Here is a 22,508-nt window from a genome sequence, read left to right as displayed (position 1 = left end):
GGAATGTCAGGAATATCATGTCATGGAATGGAATGTCAGGAATGACATGCTATGGAATGTCAGGAATGTCATGTCATGGAATGGAATGTCAGGAATGTCATGGAACGGAATGGAATGTCATGGAATGGAATGGAATGTCAGGAATGTCATGTCAAGGAATAGAATGTCAGGAATGTCATGTCTTTGATTGCAATGTCAGGAATATGTCATGGAATGGAATGTCATGAATGGAATGTCATGTCATGAATATCAGGAATGTCATCAGGAATGTCATGTCGTGGAATGGTATGTCAGGAATGTCATGGAATGGAATGTAATGGAATGGATTGTCATGGAATGGAATGTCAGGAATGTCATGTTTTGGAATGTCAGGAATGTCATGTCATGGAATGGAATGTCAGGAATGTCATATCAGGAATGTCAGGAATATCATGGAATGGAATGTCAGGAATGTCATGAATGTCATGGAATAGAATGTCATGAATATCATTGGATGGAATGTCAGGAATGTCATGTCATGGAATGGAATGTCAGGAATGTCATGTCATTGAATATCAGGAATGGCATGTCATGAATGTCATGGAATATCAGGAATGTCAGGAATGTCATGGAATGGAATGTCAGGAATGTCATGACATGGATTGGAATGTCAGGGATGTCATATCAATGTAGGAATGTCAGGAATGTAATGTCTTGGAATGCAATGTCAGGAATGTCATGTCATGGAATGGAATGTCATGAATGGAATGTCATGTCAGGAATGTCATCAGGAATGTCAGGAATGTCATGTCATGGAATGGAATATCAGGAATGTCATGTCATGAATGTCATGGAATGAAATGGAATGTCATGGAATAGAATGTCAGGAATGTCATGGAATGGAATGTCAGGAATGTCATGTCATGGCATGTCAGGAATGTCATGTCAAGGAATGGAATGCCAGGAATGTCATGGCATGGAATGGAATGTCAGGAATCTCATGTCATGGAATAGAATGTCAGGAATATCATGTCATGGAATATCAGGAATGTCATGTCATGAATGTCATGGAATATCAGGAATGTCAAGAATGTCATGGAATGTCATGTCATGAATGTCAGGAATGTAATGGAATGGAATGTCAGGAATGTTAGGAATGTCATGTCATGGATTGGAATGTCAGGAATGTCATGTCAATGTTGGAATGTCAGGAATGTCATGTCTTGAAATGCAATGTCAGGAATGTCATGTCATGGAATGCAATGTCATGAATGGAATGTCATGTCAGGAATGTCAGGAATGTCATGTCATGGAATGGAATATCAGGAATGTCATGTCATGAACGTCATGGAATGGAATGGAATTTCATGAATGTCATGGAATGGAATGTCATGGAATGGCATGTCAGGAATGTCAGGAATGTCACGTCATGGAATGTCATGAATGTCATAAATGTCATGTCAGGAATATCAGGTCATGGAATGTCAGGAATATCATGTCATGGAATGGAATGTCAGGAATGTCGTGTCATGAATGTCAAAGAATGGAATATCAGGAATGTCATGCTATGGAATGTCAGGAATGTCAGGAATGTCATGTCATGGAATGGAATGTCAGGAATGTCATGGAACGGAATGGAATGTCATGGAATGGAATGGAATGTCAGGAATGTCATGTCAAGGAATAGAATGTCAGGAATGTCATGTCTTTGATTGCAATGTCAGGAATATCATGTCATGGAATGGAATGTCATGAATGGAATGTCATGTCATGAATATCAGGAATGTCATCAGGAATGTCATGTCGTGGAATGGTATGTCAGGAATCTCATGGAATGGAATGTCATGAATGTCATGGAATGGAATGTCAAGAATGTGATGTCAAGGAATGGAAAGTCAATAATGTCATGTCATGGAATGCAATGTCTGGAATGTCATGTCATGGAATGGAATGTCATCAATGGAATGTCATGTCCTGAATGTCAGGAATGTCATCAGGAATGTCAGGAATGTCATGGAATGGAATGTCATGGAATGGAATGTGAGGAATGTCATGCAATGATATGTCATGAATGGAATGTCATGAATGTCATGGAATTTCAGGAATGTGAGGAATGTCATGTCATGAATGTCAGGAATGTCATGTAAAGGAATGTCATGAATGTCATGGAATGTCATGAATGTCATGGAACTTCAGGAATGTGAGGAATGTCATGTCATGAATGTCATAGAATGGAATGTCAGGAATGTCATGTCATGGAATGGAATGTCAGGAATGTCATGTCAAGGAATGGAATGTCAGGAATGTCATGTCTTAGAATGCAATGTCAGGAATGTCATGTCAAGGAATGGAATGTCAGGAATGTCATACCTTGGAATGCAATGTCAGGAATGTCATGTCATGGAATGGAATGTCATGAATGGAATGTCATGTCATGAATGTCATCAGGAATGTCATGTGATGGAATGGAATGTCAGGAATGTCATGTCATGAATGTCATGGAAAGGAATGTCATGGAATGGAATGTCAGGAATGTCATGTCATGGAATGTCAGGAATGTCATGTCATGGAATGGAATGTCATGAATATCATAAATGTCATGTCAGGAATGCCAGGTCATAGAATGTCAGGAATGTCATGTCATGGAATGGAATGTCAGGAATGTCATGTCATGAATGTCAGGAATGTCATGGAATGGAATGTCAGGAATGTCATGGAATGGAATATCAAGAATATCATGTCAAGGAATGGAATGTCAGGAATGTCATATCATGGAATGGAATGCCAGGAATGTCATGTCAAGGAATGGAATGTCAGGAATGTCATGTCAAGGAATGGAATGTCAGGAATGTCATGTCATGTAATGGAATGTCAAGAATATCATGTCATGGAATATCCGGAATGTCATGTCATGAATATCATGGAATATCAGGAATGTCAGGAATGTCATGACATGGATTGGAATGTCAGGAATGTCATGTCAATGTTGGAATGTCAGTAATGTCATGTCTTTGAATGCAATGTCAGGAATGTCATATCATGGAATTGAATGTCATGAATGGAATGTCATGTCAGGAATGTCAGGAATATCATCAGGAATGTCAGGAATGTCATGTCATGGAATGGAATATTAGGAATGTCATGTCATGAATGTCATGGAATGGAATGGAATTTCATGAATGTCATGGAATGTCATGGAATGGAATATCATGGAATGTCATGGAATGTCATGTCATGGAATGTCAGGAATGTCATGTCAAGGAATGGAATGTCAGGAATGTCATGTCATGGAATGGAATGTCAGGAATGTCATGTCATGGAATATCAGGAATGTCATGTCATGAATGTCATGAAATATCAGGAATGTCAGGAATGTCATGGAATGTCATGTCATGAATGTCAGGAATGTCATGGAATGGAATGTCAGGAATGTCATGTCATGGATTGGAATGTCAGGAATGTCATGTCAATATTGGAATGTCAGGAATGTCATGTCTTTGAATGCAATGTCAGGAATGTCATGTCATGGAATGGAATGTCATGAATGGAATGTCATGTCAGGAATGTCAGGAATGTCATCAGGAATATCAGGAATGTCATGTCATGGAATGGAATATCAGGAATGTCATGTCATGGAATGGAATTTCATGAATGTCATGGAATGGAATGTCAGGAATGTCAGGAATGTCATGTCATGGAATGTCAGGAATGTCACATCATGGAATGTCATGAATGTCATAAATGTCATGTAAGGAATGTCATGGAATAGAATGGAATGTCATGGAATTGAAGTACTGGGTTTTTAAAACCCAGCGGTGCAGGGGAACACACCCTAAGACTTCGGGTTCTTCCTGTTTCAGACCTACAGAAATACAGAGTCTTCTGGGTGAAGTCAAAGATCTTGTTTATTGGCTGCAGACCAATTACAGGTATCCGAGAAGTACAACACAATGTATGTTCTCAGGAGACTGCTTAAAATTACAGAAACGGGCTTCTCCTTAAATACAAAATATCATGCTTCAGGCACACATTCCTCGTTTTACGATATGGTCATTCACATGTAGTCATTACAAACGAAAAGGCAGAGTCATGATGACCATCCCACATTCCAGTTAAGCCAGCCCACAATTATTTACCCAGCGAGGCTCAGATCCCACATCAGATATCAACAGGCCCCAATAAACACGGGCATCTCCTGCTTGTAAAACAAGCCATAAAGCAGGAAGAGTCAGGTGTGAAAGAGATTAGCCGGAGGCTTGTGTTCATGAAGAGGCTTTATGGTGTGTCAAACCCTGATGCTAATCACAGGTGGCCGTAGGATGGGGAGCTCGTGGGACCGGACTGACCTGGGGCAGCGGAGCCAAGCTGCACAGGTCACAGAGAAGTCAAACAGAAAGCACATGTGTTCTAAAGGCCTGTGCTTGTTTGTAATGTGTAGCCTATGTGAGGGCAACCATAAGATGGCCACCGCTCCAAGATGGAACCCACGATGTCGATGTGTAATATCGTATACAAAGTGCGTTTTATCGCTAAAACGTTATGCAAAGCACTTGTACATACCGCATTGACCATTCGCGGTTCGCTAATACCAGAATAGACAGGGGTAGGACCCTGCCTCCTACACGGTCCCAAATTTCAAAGTACCACAGACCCTCCTTTTGCCCTTACATAGGCAATAACTATACTCACATCAATCCGAGTCTAGGTCAATATTCATGAAGTCATGGAGATGTTGCTGTAGCATCATCCTATTACTTAGCTCGTCCCTCGATACAGGTTTCCTTACACATAATGTAGCACAGAGGCCACATATCGCAGGAGCACACTGTATACACAGACAGAACAGGAAAAGAATGGCTAAGATCATTCGAATGACCATCAGAATCTTCCAACCCCAGGCAGATATCAGTTCCCAGAACCACCACACCAGTGACCAATCTCCTTTATCCACATGTATGTATTCAGATATTTTATGAAGTTTGGAGATGGCCTGATAAACTGTTGGAGCGTTATCTGGTATGAAAATGCAACAGCTAGATTGGATGACCTTACATACCCCACCGCGGTCTGCAAGTATGACGTCTAGAACCATACAGTTCTGCAAAGTCATGAGGCGATCCGCTTGGAGCTCAGCTGTCAAATTACCAAGGGCACCAGCCGTAACATTAACAGTGGATTCAACCACACGTGTCAGTTGTCTCAGGTTCCTACTATTGACCATCGGTCCCCAAAACGGCAGGAAACCCAAAAAGAAGTCTCCCGCTTCCTGACTGGCAGTATCCTCCTTAATAATCACGCCTCTTACAACTCTGGTCTTGTGATAATCAGAGGCAGCAGTAAATGTTGGCAGTAGCAGATTGGCAATATAACATGTGCCCGAGAAATCAGGGGGCAACCATGTATATGCTCGGTCATTGCAGACAAAATATGTACCCTTGGCAGCCAAAAACGCAGGGGACAACTGTGCTGGAAAAGTGTACGTTTCAGTACAGTCACTTCTCTCCAGTTGAGCTCTTGGATTCTGACCATTACCTTGTAAACAGAACCGACCTATGTGGGGTACGAACGAAATTGGGGATGAAATTTTCCGCTGTCTTTCACCCAGACTGATACTATACCCCGTCGCGTTCCACCCTACATAAGCTCGCAATTCATCCTTGGGAATAGATGAGTATGCGTCGATATCTCTGCTCATATCGGCAACTCCTTTCATTAAGGCTTTATTATTTGTGCTAGGTCTGATGGAACGCGGTTGTCGCGGGGAGTAGGCATCTAGTGCAAAAAGGAACATGGTCTGGAATGCCCATGACGATCCATTATAGCTAAGCGGCAGCACTAGATAAGGAATACCCTTGTTAATGGTATGTGGCATTAAACCACACACCCAGCAATTGGTTGTATTCATGACTAGTTGGTGCTGGTGCAGGAGCTGAATGAATGAATTGTTTACAAACTCGGAACGTCTAGCTTGTTCGTGTTCAGGCAGAGGGTGGAAAGAGTGCAAGGAGACAGTAGGAGGAGGTATAGGCTGTACAGTGGGTGCAAAGGGCTCTTGAGAGGAGAAGAATACATAACCTATAGTAAACACCATCATACTACATAGTATAAACAAACATAATAATACAAAACGTTTGCTCTTCATTATTCTACATATTTTCGCTTTAAAGTTCATTTCCTCAGTGAGTCTCTCCATCTTGAAAAACTCCATCCTCTAATCATGCCGCTCGCGGCGGGTGAGTATCTTCCGCTAAGGAGTACACCTGTCAGTCCAGGGAACGCCCTAGACCAACCAGAACCATTGACCTAACGTCTTTGGCCTGTACCCCAAAGTCTTGTCACCACGACCCTGCGGCTGAACCCGGATGGTGGTTCGAAAAACAAAAATCAAAAAGTTCTTCAGATGGGAGAGCTATAATATCAAAAAATAGTAAGGGAAGGGAATTTTTATTTGTCCATAGGCCTTGGTCTCAGGTTGTAGCGGTTTCTACCAGCTACTGTCTGGTCTTGAAACAAGAGTTCAGGCTCTGTGGTGTCCAATCGAATTGACGGTGGCACAGCTTCTTGTAAAATATCGTCACTCTCTTGTTCTGAAGTTGTGCCTCTTACGCGTGCATCACTAAATGGTACAAAACGAGGTACAGTGTCTGTTTCAGAATCAGCGATACCCTCCTGGACCCACTGGTCATATGGTAGAGGCAAAAGGGATCCGTTTACAGTGGGCACCGTGAATCCAATTCTTTTTCCCTTTTACTCGAACCGCTGATCTTGTCGACAGAAGTACGAGGTGAGGGCCGATCCAACGGGGCTCATCGTTGCTCTTTCGCTGGAAGTTCTTCACGAGAACCCACGTGCCAGGGTTGATAGGGTGTCCTGGAGCTTCAGAGGCCTGGGGGAGAGTATCATGCACCTGTTGGTGTAAAACACGCAATTTAGCCATCAATTCATACAGATAGTCAAGCAGTACTGGATGTTCGATTTCGCTGAATTTTGTCGGTCTTGGCACACCCCATATATTGGCCGGGCAGCCAAAAATGACCTCATATCGGCTAAGTCCCACTCGTGAATGCACGGTCATTCTGGTGGATAGGAGTGCTAAAGGCAGAGCGTCAGGCCATTTAAGGCCGGAGCTCGCCTGGATTTTGGCCAGCTTGAGCTTCAGAGTGCCATTGTAGCACTCTACTAATCCATCTGATTGGGGGTGATTTGCAGCGTGAAATTTCTGCTTTATCCCTAATCCCTCACACACATTCTTCATCACTCGACCCACAAATTCACTCCTATTATCACTCCACACCATTCTTGGCATTCCAAACCTAGGGAAACATTCTTTCACAAGGGCTTTGGCTGTGGATAAAGCAGTGTTGTCTTTTAGGGGATATGCTTCTATCCATTTTGAAAAAGCGCAAACAACAACCAGTACATATTTCAAGTTGTTGCACCTTTCCATGTGGATAAAATCTAGCTGCAAAACCTCAAATGGATATGATGGAGGCGCAAAATGACCAGCTGGAATTGGGGTTCCCCTACCAGGGTTGTATTTCAAACATACCATACAATTCTTGACCACATTCTCTGCACACTTGGGAATTCCAGCATTCTGCCATACTGGAGCCAACAACTTACAGATTCCTTTCATACTGATATGTGCCATTCCATGTGCCATAGTAACCACTGGAAGCACATATGCATCAGGTAACAACCATCGCCGATGTTCTGACAAATCAACCCGACAACCATTCTCATCCAATTTACCCGTACTTTCTCTCCACTTGCTCAACTCTTTCTCTGTGGCTTCAGCTTGAAGGGACTTCACACTCTCTATCGTGTCTTCACACATTCCAACATCACCAACCCATCTTGCAGGGCCTGCAACATACATTCGAGTCTTCACATCTTTTGCCGTTTCTTTCGTGATTTCATCAGCAAACGCGTTACCACGACCAACATCATCAGTGACTTTCTTGTGCGCACTGCATTTCATAATCGCAACTTGTAACGGTAAGGTCAGTGACCCAAGGAGATCATTCACCAACTTGCCATTCTGAATTTTAGCTCCATGCGAAGTCAGGAACCCACGTTCTTTCCACAATCGCCCAAAACTATGAGCCACGCCAAAGGCGTACTGGCTGTCAGTATATATGTTCACTTTCTTTCCTTCAGACAACACGCATGCTCTTGTAAGGGCAATTAACTCTGCTGCTTGAGCCGAATTATGTGGCACTCGTGCAGTTTCAACAATCGTGTGCAAAGTCGTGATAGCATATGCAGCAGTCGTATCACCATTCGGAAGCTTGAAGCACAAACCATCCACCCATAAGGTACCATCACACTCAGTCAGGGGAGTATCTTTAAGATCTATTCTCCCTTTCGTCTCTTCTTCTGTTCTGAACAGACAATCATGTTGCTCAATCTCATCTAGGTCTGCTGGAATCGGCAATAATGTAGCTGGATTCAACGTGTTGCATCTCTTTATGTGTATATGGTTTGCTAACAGTGTCAATTCGTATCCTGACAATCGAGCACTAGTTAAGTGCTGTATCTTGGTCCTGTTTAACAATGTGTCCACAGCATGTGGAACCATAACAATCAATGTATTATCCATCACCAGTCCAGCAGACTGTTGAATAGACATAGCTGCTGCAGCTGTAGCTCTGAGACAACTTGGCAATGCCCTAGCTACCGGGTCCAAGGTTGACGAAAAATATGCGCATGGACGCGGTCTGTCGCCAAAAGGCTGTGTTAACACTGATAATGCGCAACCGTCTTTTTCATGAACATACAATGTAAAAGGCTTGCTGTAGTCAGGGGTACCCAACACAGGAGCTGAACATAATGCATCACGCAATTCCCAAAAACTTTTCTGACACTCCTCAGACCATGGGATAGGATTCGGTGTGTCTTTACATGTTAATGCTAACAGAGGTTTTGCCAGCAAAGAGAAATTCGGTATCCAGTGCCTACAGTATGAAGTAATGCCCAAGAAAGCACGCACTTCTCTTTGTGTTCTTGACACGCTCAATTGTGCAATGGCTTGAATTCTTTCTGGGGTCAGTTTCCTTCCCTCCTTCGATAAGAGATGACCTAAGTAGGTCACTTCTTGTCGACAATATTACAGTTTTGAGAGAGACACTTTGTGATGGAAGGCAGACAAATGACGCAACAATGACAATGTAGCTTCTTTGCAAATCCTTTCAGTATCCGCGGCGATTAGCAAATCGTCAACGTACTGAATGAGGATAGCGCCACTCGGTAAAACAAGTGCATCAAGCTGCGCTCTTAAAGCTTGACTGTATATTGATGGACTTTCACAGTAGCCCTGTGGAGCGCGTTTAAAGCGGAAGCTTCGGCCTCCTAAACTGAAGCCAAAAATGTCCCTGCTCTCCTCTGCAATTGGGATGCTAAAGAAAGCATTCTTTAAATCGATCACTGAGAACCATGCAGCGGAGGCTGGAATCATAGTTAACAAGGCAGTTATATCAGGGACCACTGGAAACTGTGGCACAACAATCTTATTAACCTCTCTAAGATCAATCACAAATCTGTAGACAGGTGGCTGTGAAGGGTCCGTTCGTTTTACGACAGGTAAAACAGGACTATTGCAAACGTTGCCTCTTGTTTCTTCAATTACACCCTTTTTAATCAAATCGCTGACAATTGCTAACAACGCTTTCTGACCTTCATTGGAGATCTTGTACTGGGGAATGCGTGGCAATCTGACATTGGCTTTTAAAGTGACCACATATGGCGGTATTTCCAAGAGACCCACATCATTGGGACCAGTAGCCCAAAGGACATCCGGAAGGGATGACAATTCAGGTGGCATTGCATTCTTTAACAAATACACCGGGGAAATCACTTCCTTACCTAATGTAAGTTGTACTCCTGAGGGAGAACAATATAGCGTTGCATGCAATCTTTTTAGCAAATCCAACCCTAACAGATTTTCACCACAACCTGTTGTTAGGATGAGGGGTGCTTTTAGCTCACAAGGTCCAACAGAAAGTGGCATAGGACTAGAAATCGGGTTCCTAACTGGGGCGCCAGAAAAACCTACTGAAACATTCATTTCGCCAGACAAAGGCGCGCCAGGGAGTTTTGAATGCATAATTGAACTCTTTGCAGCACCAGTGTACAGCAAAAAGGGCTCTGTTACACCCGCTGTAGTCACTTTAACATATGGTCCACTCTGATCCACTGGTACTGAAACAACTCCCTCTCTCTGTCTATGGCTGTCCTAGTAATCATTACCTTCCACATTGTCGTCTTCTGCATAATAAACATTATTATAGTACTGAGCTGTATTACCAGTTGCATTAGCTTGCTGATCAAAGCTATTTATGGTATTTTGAGGCGGAAGAGGACGCGCGTTCTGGGGAACATTTCCACGCCCTCTACCTCTAGGAGCTTGCTGACCACCTCTACCTCTTGCGCCATACGCATTACTAGTACGCTGCATTAATTTAGGACAACTATACTTAAAATGACCTTCCTCTCTGCAATATGAACATTGATTGGGACCTACAGGGATACGTGGTTGATAATACCCATTCATTTGCTGGTTATTCTGAAACTGTTGGGGTTGCTGATAGATACCTTGGGTTTGCCTGTAATTATTCTGTCCTCCACGTGACGGATAAGCCTGCTGTAAAAGGACCTTCGTTTTCAGTTCTTTCGTTTTCTTGTCTGTTCTATCCTTCTCGTCTTTATCTCTATTTTCGTAATACTGTGCAGTAGCCAGTATTTGCGCTGAAGAGGAAACGGCCCAAGAACTCTCTGAATCTTTTAATTTCTTACACAACTCGGGGAGTAGATTCTGCACAAATTTATCCACAAATAACCGTTGGCCACCTTCCGTACTCATGTCTTGACCACTGTGGTCGATAAACGTTTCTTCAAACCTTGTAAAGAAATCGGACACTGTCTCATCTTTCTTCTGCTTGCATGCGGATAGTTTATACCAATTTACGCGCATCGCGGGCATTATAGTTTTCATGTAGGTAATAATTCTACCAGGGAGGTCTGCTACGAGGGGCTCAGGTTTTGCACCACCAACTTGTCTAGTGTCTGCGGCAACGATATTAGCCCATGTGCCCCCTAGTTCTGCAGCATGATCCGTATTACGAATGGATCCCCATAAAGGCTGTGGAACAACATTCCCAAACAACATATCTATATCAGCCAGATTCATGACACACGATTCTGCAGTTTGTGATAACTCCTTATAATATCCTGTAGGGTTTTTACGGGGGTCAGGCAATGTCTGTTTAAGCGCTAACACCTCAGAAAGCTTCCATGGGACATGTACCCAAACACACTGAAAATGAGCTGGAACAGCTGGATTAGCATTTGGATCAGCAGGTCTCCAAACTGGAGGAACCTCACGCATCGGATATTGGCGCGCTTTTACCTTTTTCCCCACAGGGAATTCCTGTTCGAACAATGATTGTTGACAATCGCCATTCCTGAAGGACAGTAAAGTCGCAACTGCTTTATCTACATCGGGACCCACAATTGTACCTGTTCCAAAATCAAATGGCACGCGACACAATTCCTGCGGGATTGTGTTTGAACCATGATCCTCCAATTCCTCACAGAGGAATTCACACATTTTGTCAAACACATACCTGTGTTTTGGGGCGTCCCATTGGTGAAAAACATTAACAACTGATTCCACCTCATAGAGTGAAGGGAAAACAATCCACCTACGCGCCATATGATCTAATACCTCTTTCTCTTCAGGATTAGGCAGCTGACTACGCAACTGCTTACGTTGTAAACCAGGGGTCATACTAGATGACCCAAAGAGAGGCGACATTAAGCTAGTAACTACATTAGCTAGTCGTTGTCGTGCTGAAGGAGAAGTTGAGGCAAAAACGGGGGGAAAGACAGAGGGAAGAAAAGTGGATTCAGATACAGGTACCTGGGTAGTGTAAGGAAAAGCGCCAGGGGAGGCAGCTGACGTACTAGGCAAAGTCGCAGGAAGCGCAGGGGCAACAGGTAACAAAACTGGCAGCCCTTGAGAGGGCTGTACTGCAGGGATAGGAGCCAGCTGAGGAGGAGCTGGCGGTTGTGGGAAGGCTTGCGGCACATTAACCGGAGGCTGCACATTTACGAGCTGTGGAAGCGCTGTGGCATTTTGCGCATACGGGGGTGGCGAACTTAGCAAATGGGACATTAGGGAATCTTTCTCTTTCTCTTTTGTCTCATCTTGTGGTAGGGGTGACAAAACAGGGTAACATTTATCTATCCCTAGTTTGCGCTGTCTATGTAACTGCTCATTCATTTGTACCTCCTCATTATCTTTAAATTGCACAGCTGCTTGCATCATTGACATACCTTTTTCTCTCTTATTCCTTTTCGCTAGTTTAATTTCCTTCTGTTTGGCTTCCTTTCGCCATAGGCGGAAAGAATCTAACATCGCCGGCCGGGCTTTCTTTTTAAACAACTTAACTTCCAAATTATCTAAGTTATCTGTAACGAAACTACCATTTCGGGGCCATTTTAAAACACCGTCCTTTCTGGTGTATCGGATCCATACTTCATTATATGCAATGGGGCCCACGCCATGTTTTACATAAAGCTCATAAGTTGGAGTTCCAATTGGAGGAACCGGACATGAATCCTCTAACTGGGAATCCCTTCTACAACCCAAACAAAACAATCTTCCAAATACACTAGAACCAGGCATCTTCGCTCACTAGTCTAGTTTCAAACTTCAAAGGATTATCGAATACGATAGTCTCGTGAATACACGAGTCCTCTGGCTTTGGCACTTGCAAGTTCCAAATCAAAGCGATCCCGAAGGATACCAAATTCCCGAAGGATACCAAACAAACTGGGAGACGCTCCACTTATACTTAACTGAATATCGATGATCGATGGCGTCACCAGAAGACTCTCTCGATTGTTTCGCTCTACAAAATCGTCAAGGGTCCAAAACAGGGCGATTAATCAGGGCAGCAGTCCTTCGTAGCCGTCGGGACGCGGAGAACCTCGCAGAAAAGACTTTCGGACCACGTCGACATGCAGGGGTCGATGAAGTGGCGGCCTTCCTCCGGAATTTCCACACGAAGCTCCTCACGAACCTCTGGCTTGGGCTGGTACCGCTGAAATCGCCCCGAGTTGGGCGCCAACTGAAGTACTGGGTTTTTAAAAACCCAGCGGTGCAGGGGAACACACCCTAAGACTTCGGGTTCTTCCTGTTTCAGACCTACAGAAACACAGAGTCTTCTGGGTGAAGTCAAAGATCAGTTTATTGGCTGCAGACCAATTACAGGTATCCGAGAAGTACAACACAATGTATGTTCTCAGGAGACTGCTTAAACTTACAGAAACGGCCTTCTCCTTATATACAAAATATCATGCTTCAGGCACACATTCCTTGTTTTACGATATGGTCATTCATGTATTCATTACAAACAAAAAGGCAGAGTCATGATGACCATCCCACATTCCAGTTAAGCCAGCCCACAATTATTTACCCAGCGAGGCTCAGATCCCACATCAGATATCAGCAGCCCCCAATAAACACGGGCATCTCCTGTTTGTAAAACAAGCCATAAAGCAGGAAGAGTCAGGTGAGAAAGAGATTAGCCGGAGGCTTGTGTGGGATGAAAAGGCTTTATGGTGTGTCAAACCTTGATGCTAATCACAGGTGGCCGTAGGACGGGGAGCTCGTGGGACCGGACTGACCTGGGGCAGCGGAGCCAAGCTGCACAGGTCACAGAGAAGTCAAATAGAAAGCACATGTAATCTGAAGGCCTGTGCTTGTTCGTAATGTGTAGCCTATGTGAGGGCAACCATAAGATGGCCACCGCTCCAAGATGGAACCCGCGAAGTCAATGTATAATATCGTATACACAGTGCATTTATCGATAAAAAGTTATGCAAGGCACTTGTATATACTGCATTGGCCATTCGGGGTTTGCTAATACCGGAATAGGCAGGGGTAGGGTCCTGCCTCCTACGCGGTCCCAAATTTTAAAGTACCACACTTCCTGCCATGGGAGTGCTTGCTTGGAAGCTGGCCAGTTCTGGTAAGATTCCTCTGGGGCGGGGGGAGGTCTCTCCCGAACCTTCTAGTGTGTTTTGAGATTATAAAGCTGAGGGTTGTTGACTTAGAAACCGGGAGTTTGGAATCCGAACGGGGACGGACGCGTCTACTTCGGAGCATGGAACCCTGGTTGCTGAGGCTTTCAGCCACGGCTGTTTACCTTCCCCAGTCAGGAGTGGGCTGAGAAGCAGTGTTTGCACCAGGTGAAGCCTTGAGTTTTGACTAGTGCCATTGTGATGCGTGGTTCCAGTGGCTGTGGTCATTTGAAGTGTTGAGCTTTGATTATTGCCATTGTGATGTTTGGCCAGTGGCTTTGATCATTTGAGGTGTTTTCTTTGTGATGTGTGAGTGAGTTGAGGTGCACATCCAAAGTAATCATTTGATGTATATATATATATATATATCTTTCTGATCTCTTGCAGGACGTCCAGTATATTTGCTTGAGTCTTATCTCATATTATTTGCTGCTTGTTTATTCATCAGTATTATTCATGCATTTAGCTGTTATATTTTTGCTTGCATATGAACATATATATCTCTACATATATTTGAGTGTTTTTCATTTGGCATCTGGGAAAGCCTTTCTGTTGGAGAACATTATGTAAAATAAAATCCCAAGCCTTATTCTAAAAGAGAGAGACCTTGCATTTTGTAAAATAAAACCCTTTTCTAAAGGTGTTGTTTGTTTTGTGTTATGTCTTTTGCTTCGCCGAGTGTTGAGCCATCGTGTGGGAGCTGTATTATCTGAAAGGGGAAAGCAAGACACTGGCAAATAGACTCTCTGAGAATGTCCAGCCAAATACAGCATATTCAATCCCTAGTGGGCATTATCAAATTATTGTAATGCATTTTGGTTTGAAGAATGCACCTGGCACATTTTAGAGGTTGGTGAACAAAGTTCTCACAGGTCTGAAAGCCTTTAGTGCAGCATATCCAGATGATATTGTCGTCTTTAGCCTCACCTGGGAGGATCCCCTCACCCACCTCAGGAATGTTCTAGAGGCCCTGCAAAAGGCAGGCCTCACTGTCAATGCCACAAAGTGCCAGAAAGGGCAGAGCCAGGTTGTGTACCTGGGCACAACACACAAGGAAGGGGGAGGAGGATAGCACCTTACTTCGACCTCCTCTAGGTAAGCAGCAACACACAGGAAAGAAGTAAGGTTCCTATAGTCGCAATATTTTTATAGTCACAATCTACAGTAAAGAAGTAGCAAAGCACATCACTTTGTAAAACTGCCCTCACCCACAACAAATTGTGGCATGCTTCATCATAGGGCTGCTGCGACGCCTCAGCGCAGACCAACGCTTCAGGCGGAGCAATAGGGTGGGGGAGACAATACAAACAAATAGAAAAGGAAAAGAAGGATCCAAGAAAATGTGCAGATAATAAGTCTAAAATGAACTAAGGGATATCCCAATAATATTTCTATTCTTGGATTCCCTTGTCAGAATTAAAAAGGTAATTGATACCCTGAGATGGTGGTGAAATGAGTGTATTATGCACCCTTCACCCCTTCGTTCTGCATAATGGTCGATCTGTTTCAGCTAGAATCCGTGTCTCTACTGACTTTCATCAGGACTGACAGATCCCTATACTAGATTTCCTTTCTGGAAATCAAACCCTAGTATATCCATATGCTTAAGGTTACTCCACCTGTATAATTTGGTATTGTCCAAACACACTGTCCTATTTAAGATCGAGTTTCACTTTTTGAATCGCCCGAACTGGCACAAGGGAAGATGGTGACCCCCGTAGTCACACAGTTGTCAAGGGTGGTGCGCCACCACTATTATGGTCACTATTATGACTCCTGCTGCTCCTGGTCTTGCTGTTCTGCAATTCTGTGTCTGTTCATCTTCCAGGATCTTCAACAGACCTGTGGGCATCAAGGACACCCAATGTAATCTCTCTCGGAATGAAGCTGACCAGTCTGCTGCTCCTGAAGTCCCATGGACTTCAAAAGGCTGAGCCACACAGGTGGTGGTTCTGCAGCTCGATCTAGGCATGACCTGTCCTCTGTGGAATTTTGAGGCCAGTATCCCTCGTCGGAACTGCTGGGACCACACCCCTGGGCACCGCATTGACTTGCCGTTGCCAAGGCTTGTTGCCTCTGCACTTCAGAGATCTTTGGACTACAAGAAGCTCTAGCCTCCAGCATCGCTTTCTGCCAAGATCAGCATCCTCACTACATCCTCTGCACAGTTGGCCTTCCTCTTTAGTGAGCTGCTCAAGGTCCTCTTGTGTCTCCTGTGCCTTTGGCATGTGGGTCCTCTTGAGGGTCTTCTACTGCTTCAGTGAGCTGCCCTGCTTTCTCTGGGCCTTCTTTGACTCTCCTGCACTAGGTGAGTCCCTTGGACCTTGCTAGTCCCAACGTTGCTCTTTCATCTTTTTCCACGCCTATTGCTGCTGCCAAGGCTTGTTGGTGCTCCTGCCAGACACCTAACCCCTGGTTCACGACTTCTGATGTGGGAAAGCTCATTCACAGCTTTTGGTCTTCCTCAGCGCCGCCTGGTCCTCATAGTTGCAGCGAGAAGGTCACCGTCATTGCTCCTGCATCTTCTGACATTGGTGGGCATTGCACTTTAGTGCCTCCTGGTCACTATGAGTGGTGTAGACTCTGTCCCCTCTGCTTACAGGTTCTTCTCTTCAAGAATCCACTCTTAGATTACACTGCACTCTTGCACCTTCTTCGCCAGCTGCATCTTTACTGAAGTCCTCCATTGTGGTCTTTGGCGGTTTCTGACGTCACTTCACACCTTTGTACCCGGCTTCCGTGGTGTAGATATCCTGTTTCCTGGGATATCGTTGGGTGGGGTGACTCTCCAACCTTCTGTCTTCAATGGGGTTTCTTCAGGGTCCACTGGGAAGAGCCCTTCTTCAAAACTGCAACTATGACTTCCCTGTTGACTTCTATCGAGTACGTAGCTGTGTTTCCACTCGGCACACAGCCATGATGGGGTTCCTGGGTACTTACCTTGGGTGGTTCCTTATGTCCCCAGCTCTTCTGAGTCTCCTGGTCAAAGTCCCAACTTCAGTTGCAGTCCGCATTCCTCTTTCTTAGTATATGGTTTGGTCTCCCCCTGGAGACCACTGTTTATTTTGGTTACTTACCTTTTGCAATTGAAGTATTGTTGTGTATTTGTGTTGATATCACTAGGTAGGAGATACACCAATGTGTTAGTGAGTGTTTTGTGATAAATAAACACATGTTTATACATACACTGTGTGTTTTATATTTTCTGTGGTTAGTTCATATTTTACCTTTCCTACCACATTCCCCCAGTGGTGGCTCCTCCACTAAGGTGGAGGAACATCACCACTGCTTTTTGCAGTGTAAAGAAAAGGAAAAATAAAATAATAACTCAAGGTTATTAGCATTTTAGTTTTCCCCATTGCGGCGTCTTTGTGGGGTGGGGCTGCTCCCAGAGCAGGGGGTGGAGTGGTTTGCACTCCCTATGTAAGCATGAGTTCTTGGCCGACCCTCTCGGGACTCCCAAAACAGTCATGCACACATACTGTGTTCTCCATGCAGGCTTCATTACAGCCTGCGTGGGGAACATGCCCACCGCTCCAGCCACACAACGCTCAGTGTTGTGATTGGCAGCTGGGAGCCTTGGAGCCCTGGTGCTTCCTGCTTCCTGTCTCCACCAAGAAGCCAGGAAGAGGATGTAGGAGAGGTGGCGGCTGGCCAGATGGCCGGCCGGTAGGTATGTGATTTCTTTTTAACTCACCCTCTGCCCCTCCCACCACCCGCCCCACTGCTGCTTCCAGGTAGCAGCCGCCACTGCATTTCCCCCTCTAGTTGATATTTCATCTACTTTATTTAGACCTTGGTATGCACTTGGCACTAGTTGATACAAGTTGCCCTGGGAATCTACCAGTGGCGGCTGGTGACATTTGAAAGTGGTGGGGCGTAAAAACTTATATCGAAAGATAGTGTTGAAAGTGCTCAGTATCAAGGAGGTACGAATTGCATTTCCAAACTTCAGGGAATGATACATACTTAAGACAATTTTCATCAAAATCTTAATATCTGCCAGTCACTCTCCTGGAAGGTGGTTCCCTGCCGTTTTTAACACAGTATTAACGTTTCATTATATTTGTGTCTTGTTACAGCTTAAAAAAATTAAATATATACAGTTTGAGTGCGTTACGAAAGCATTATAACATCACATTAATCAGACAATCTAATGAGAATGTACCTGATCCATCAATAATATTGACAAACAATAGTGCAATTACCTAATACTGTATCAACACCGAATGTCCGGGCTTATTTCAAGACATCACCGGTAAATAACATCAGTTCCGAAAATTTCACAGGACTAGGACAGATTCCTTGCTCCTTACCTGCCTGCACCGACAAGCAAAGGTAAGGTAATAAGGTACTACTACTTTCCTGTATAAGGAAAGGGTCCTATTACTCCTGTTTCAGCTTTATCATCCATTTGTCACTCTAGCGAAGCATCCTGCAGCTGCCTGACAGACAGAGGCACTATCAACAATCAGCCACTCACTCATTCTATACACATGGGAGTCGACCAAACTGTCTAGTAATGTTTTGTTAGTCTGAAGGAGTGAAATCCTAGCGCACTCACTAGTGACGAAGAGACGTGATACAGAATTTTACAGCTGGAAAGCATATTTCAAATAAAGGCGCGAAATAAAGATATTAGCATGTCATTGTCTTGTTACGGTTCTTTACATCACAGAAGCCCACACATTTTCATTTCTCTCCTGCTGCAAGTAAAATTACCAATAAAAAAAAAATATATATATATAGATTTAAATTGCTTTTGTGACTCTCGCTAGACGTTGCTTTTGTGCACGTGTTTGTACAAACCCTCAACAATTTATTTCTATAAACAATGGATTTTGTTTTTACTTTTAGACAAGTGTATATTTCTAATTGGACAACCGAGGGGAATAAGAACATTATCATTGTTAATACTCTTCACTCTCTAGATTTGTTAAACACATTGACACTTCTGTTTCCAGTTTCGAAAAGCTTGGACAATGCACGGCAGTGTAATTGCCTAATAAAAAATTACTTTTAAAAAAAAGATAGCGGTATAAATCACCTTCCGTTGACAAGCTAAATAAAGACGGAATCGTATCGCCTATTGTGACATACTCAACTCTCTTACAGAGATCGGTGTGCGTATATTACTGAATATTTAAACTGTAACTTCATTTCAGAATCGAAGAGTTGGACCCCTGGGGCCCGTGTGTATCCGTCCGACGCTTGTGTTACAAGAGCGAAGAAACATGTTTTTAAAGGCGCTTTATGATGGTGGAGTCCTTATATTACAATATGTACATCATAATTTCACAACAGAACCGGCGCATTTGACCCCAGCTCTGTATCTATGTTTAACGTCTGTGTGCACAAGAAGCCAGAAATAGGAATGTTTTTCATATCGCCTTGTATGTGTGTGTGCTTATATTCAGTCGCGGCCAGCATTACGGGCGGGGGGGTGGAAATGGGGTCGTCAGGTGGGGTATGGGGGGAGGCGGGAGGGGTTTAATAATTATTAACTTACTTCAGTTCAAAATATAAATAAAACTTTTAACTTACTGAGCTTCTGGATGGGTCCGACGACTTCAGACTCCCGCCGTCCGGTCCTGCGCTAATTCCTGCAGCTCCTCGTCAACTGGAAAGGCCGCCTCGCTCCTCGTCAACCGGAAAGGCCGCCTCCCTCCACCAATCTCAATGCTGGTGAGGCGCTGGGGAGAGCGCCCCAGCCGCGCCATTTTCTCCCGCATAGGGAAAAAGGGAGAGTGGGCGGTCGTGCTAGAGGGCAGGGGGGGAGTGGCTTACCCACTGTTGTGGGTATTGACTGTTTGGTAGGCTCAGGGCCGACGGCCAAACAGTCAGTATCTACAACAGTGGGTAAGCCACTCCCCCCTGCCCTCGAGCAGGACCCGCCCACGCTCCCGCCCCCAACCAAGCACAGAGGCACTTCTGCTTTCTCGCAATGCGAGAAGGCAGAAACATAAATGGTCGTTTTTTTACAATTTATGTTTCTGCCTTTCTCGCACCGCGAGAAAGCAGTGGGGCAACGCCCCAACGCCCTAATGGGGGAGCCGCCACTGGAATCTACTACTTGCTTTGGTGTCCTAACTGGGAGCATCCCTCCCACCTTTGCGACTATTCTCCTACAACGGTAGTAGCTCGAGAACATCTTCAATGGCTATTGGTCTTTATATAGGAGCCATGTCTAGAATGCTGCTGTTTTTAGATTCATTTTATATCTCAGCTCTTCTGTAGATTCACTAAATCTAAAATAGGGGCTCTCTCAATGAAAACGTACAGTTCCCCTGCAGGGCTTTGATTCCAGGGTGAAACCTCATACTAAATATGGACACAAATATAGGTATTAATTTATACAGCAGTGAAAGTGGCCATGTATAAATAGAAGATTTTATTCACGACTACTTTTAGCAAATCAATAGCACTCCATTTACTGACTGCAGAAAGATACCTGCTCAGTCGACCTTGCCTGTGATTCGGACTTGTCAGCTGTAAATCACACTCTGATGTTTGTGGAGTACGGGTGGCCAACAACCCTGCACATTCAGGTTATGTTTTAAATCAACAGCTTTGTTCTGGTTTGTTTAGTAGAGTGCTCAGAAACGACCTTTTAAAAAAAAAGAAACACTGCTCGAAGTATGTGGTCTTGAGAGCGCTCATAACAGTAGTGGCAACTAGAATTAAAGTTGCACAATGGCATGGCACTACATTTTGCATCACTGCATTGCGCTGAGCAATTTAGCTGGGACTCTCCACTCTAAGGGACTTAATCATGGCAGATGCCTGAGGCCTTATATTTAGGTTTAGAACAAGCGAGACAGAGAAGAAATCGCAATTAGAATGTGTATAGAGCAACAACTTGTCTTCACCTCTTGAATGCTCATTATCTCGTAAAAGCTCAGCAAAGAAATGCTTTATTAATCCCTTTTCTTCATGCAGAAGAGGCATGTGCAATTTGTCTTGAGAATGCCTTGCCCTTCTTGGTGGTTAAGCTGCTCTAGTTCCTCATGGCTGCTCATCCATGCTTCCCCCTGCAAAGGTGTGCAGCGCACTCTGGGGCAGATTTATGTTAACTGGCGCATCCCTGCATATCAGCAGGGATGCGCCAATTATTATGCGCCACAGCTGCGCCACCATGGATGCGCCGCATTTATAATGCGGCGCACCATGGGGCAAAAACGGCACAGATGTGTGACGCATCTGTGCCGTAAAAGTGGCGCATTGCTGGAGTTGCGTCGCAAGCGCGACGCAGCTCCAGCAATGTTCTGGGGGGCCCTATCTGTACAATGCTGCGTCAATCCTTATGCCTGCTTCAAGCAGGCGCAGGGTTTTGACGCAGCATGGGCCTAAAAGTCACTGAGTGAAATCTTGTAGATTTCACTCAGCCACTGTTAGGAGGCGTTCCTGCGCCGGAACGCCCCCACCTGCCCTGGAACGCCTACATGTGGCGCAGGGCTTTACAACGTGACGCATCTCCCAGATGCGTCACGTTGTAAATACCCCGCACCATGGCGCAGGATTTGCGCCGCTGCTGCGTCACAAAGTGACGCAACGGCGGCGCAAAAGTGGCGCAAGTGCAACATAAATCTGCCCCATTGTGTGCCTGATCCATGAAGGGGCATTTGGAAATCTCTAAGGTTTGCTCTTGTAAGCATTGCTCCTTTAGCTTGGAACTAATGTTGGACTTGTCAGAAGTTCCACAGAATCCTACAAGTATTTGTGTACATTTCAGGGAGGACTCTCTTTTCTCATATTGGCATATCCAGATTTTTGTCCAGACCAGAGATTGTCCATGTTTAAACGTGTATTTCAACCTGTAACTCTAACATGCAAATATTCTGGTGGAGAAACCCCTGCTGTCTATACACTCCCAATCAAACATGTTGTGATCCATTTACTCCTGCCTTGTATTGGGAGCAAATGTGTGTGCTTCCAGGATGGAAACTAAATGCAACTGACATGAGTAACCTCAAACTTAGCTTATGGCTGTACTCCTACTTTTCACCGGTGCCCATCCCAGACAAAACCTAAATGTTTCCTCTCACCCTAAATGTATGAATGTTAAAATTCTACCAAACTGATGGGATGTTTGCTTATTAAAGCGCCCCTTCCTGATGTAGAATCCATGTGTCCTTATTCAAGATTGAGATTTTACCTTCTCAAAATGATACTTTTGTGCACTGTTTGGGCCCCCAGATTTTGGAAGCAGATCTGCATACTGTCACTAGCACCTTGTGTTGTATTGTTTTGCCTGCGAGTGTCTGATAGTGTGAGAAAGTTGTCTGTTTGTAGGTCTTGTCGAGTAAGTAGATTGTGAAAACAAATGACACAGTGATGTACGTACAGCTTCCCCTAGAAAGATGTCTTTCCCCTTTTTAATGATTCTTTTTATGACTCGTACCTGTTTATTTTTTAAATCCTTAAATAAACATTTTCTTGCA

The 22,508-nt window shown here is 44.4% G+C and overlaps 1 non-coding gene across 1 annotated transcript; it reads right to left on the bottom strand.

Moving 5' to 3' along the window:
• Positions 1-21,509: 21,509 nt before the first annotated feature.
• Positions 21,510-21,639, bottom strand: LOC146771096 (small nucleolar RNA SNORA76). The gene has a single exon (XR_014975231.1). It is a non-coding gene; the product is annotated as a small nucleolar RNA SNORA76 (small nucleolar RNA).
• Between the last annotated feature and the right edge of the window lie 869 nt (positions 21,640-22,508).

Source organism: Triturus cristatus, unplaced genomic scaffold (genome assembly GCF_964204655.1).
Source record: "Triturus cristatus unplaced genomic scaffold, aTriCri1.1 SCAFFOLD_1022, whole genome shotgun sequence".
Lineage (NCBI taxonomy): Eukaryota > Metazoa > Chordata > Amphibia > Caudata > Salamandridae > Triturus > Triturus cristatus.
Note: the sequence above shows the minus strand (reverse complement) of the source record. Positions and strands in the feature narration are given on the sequence as shown.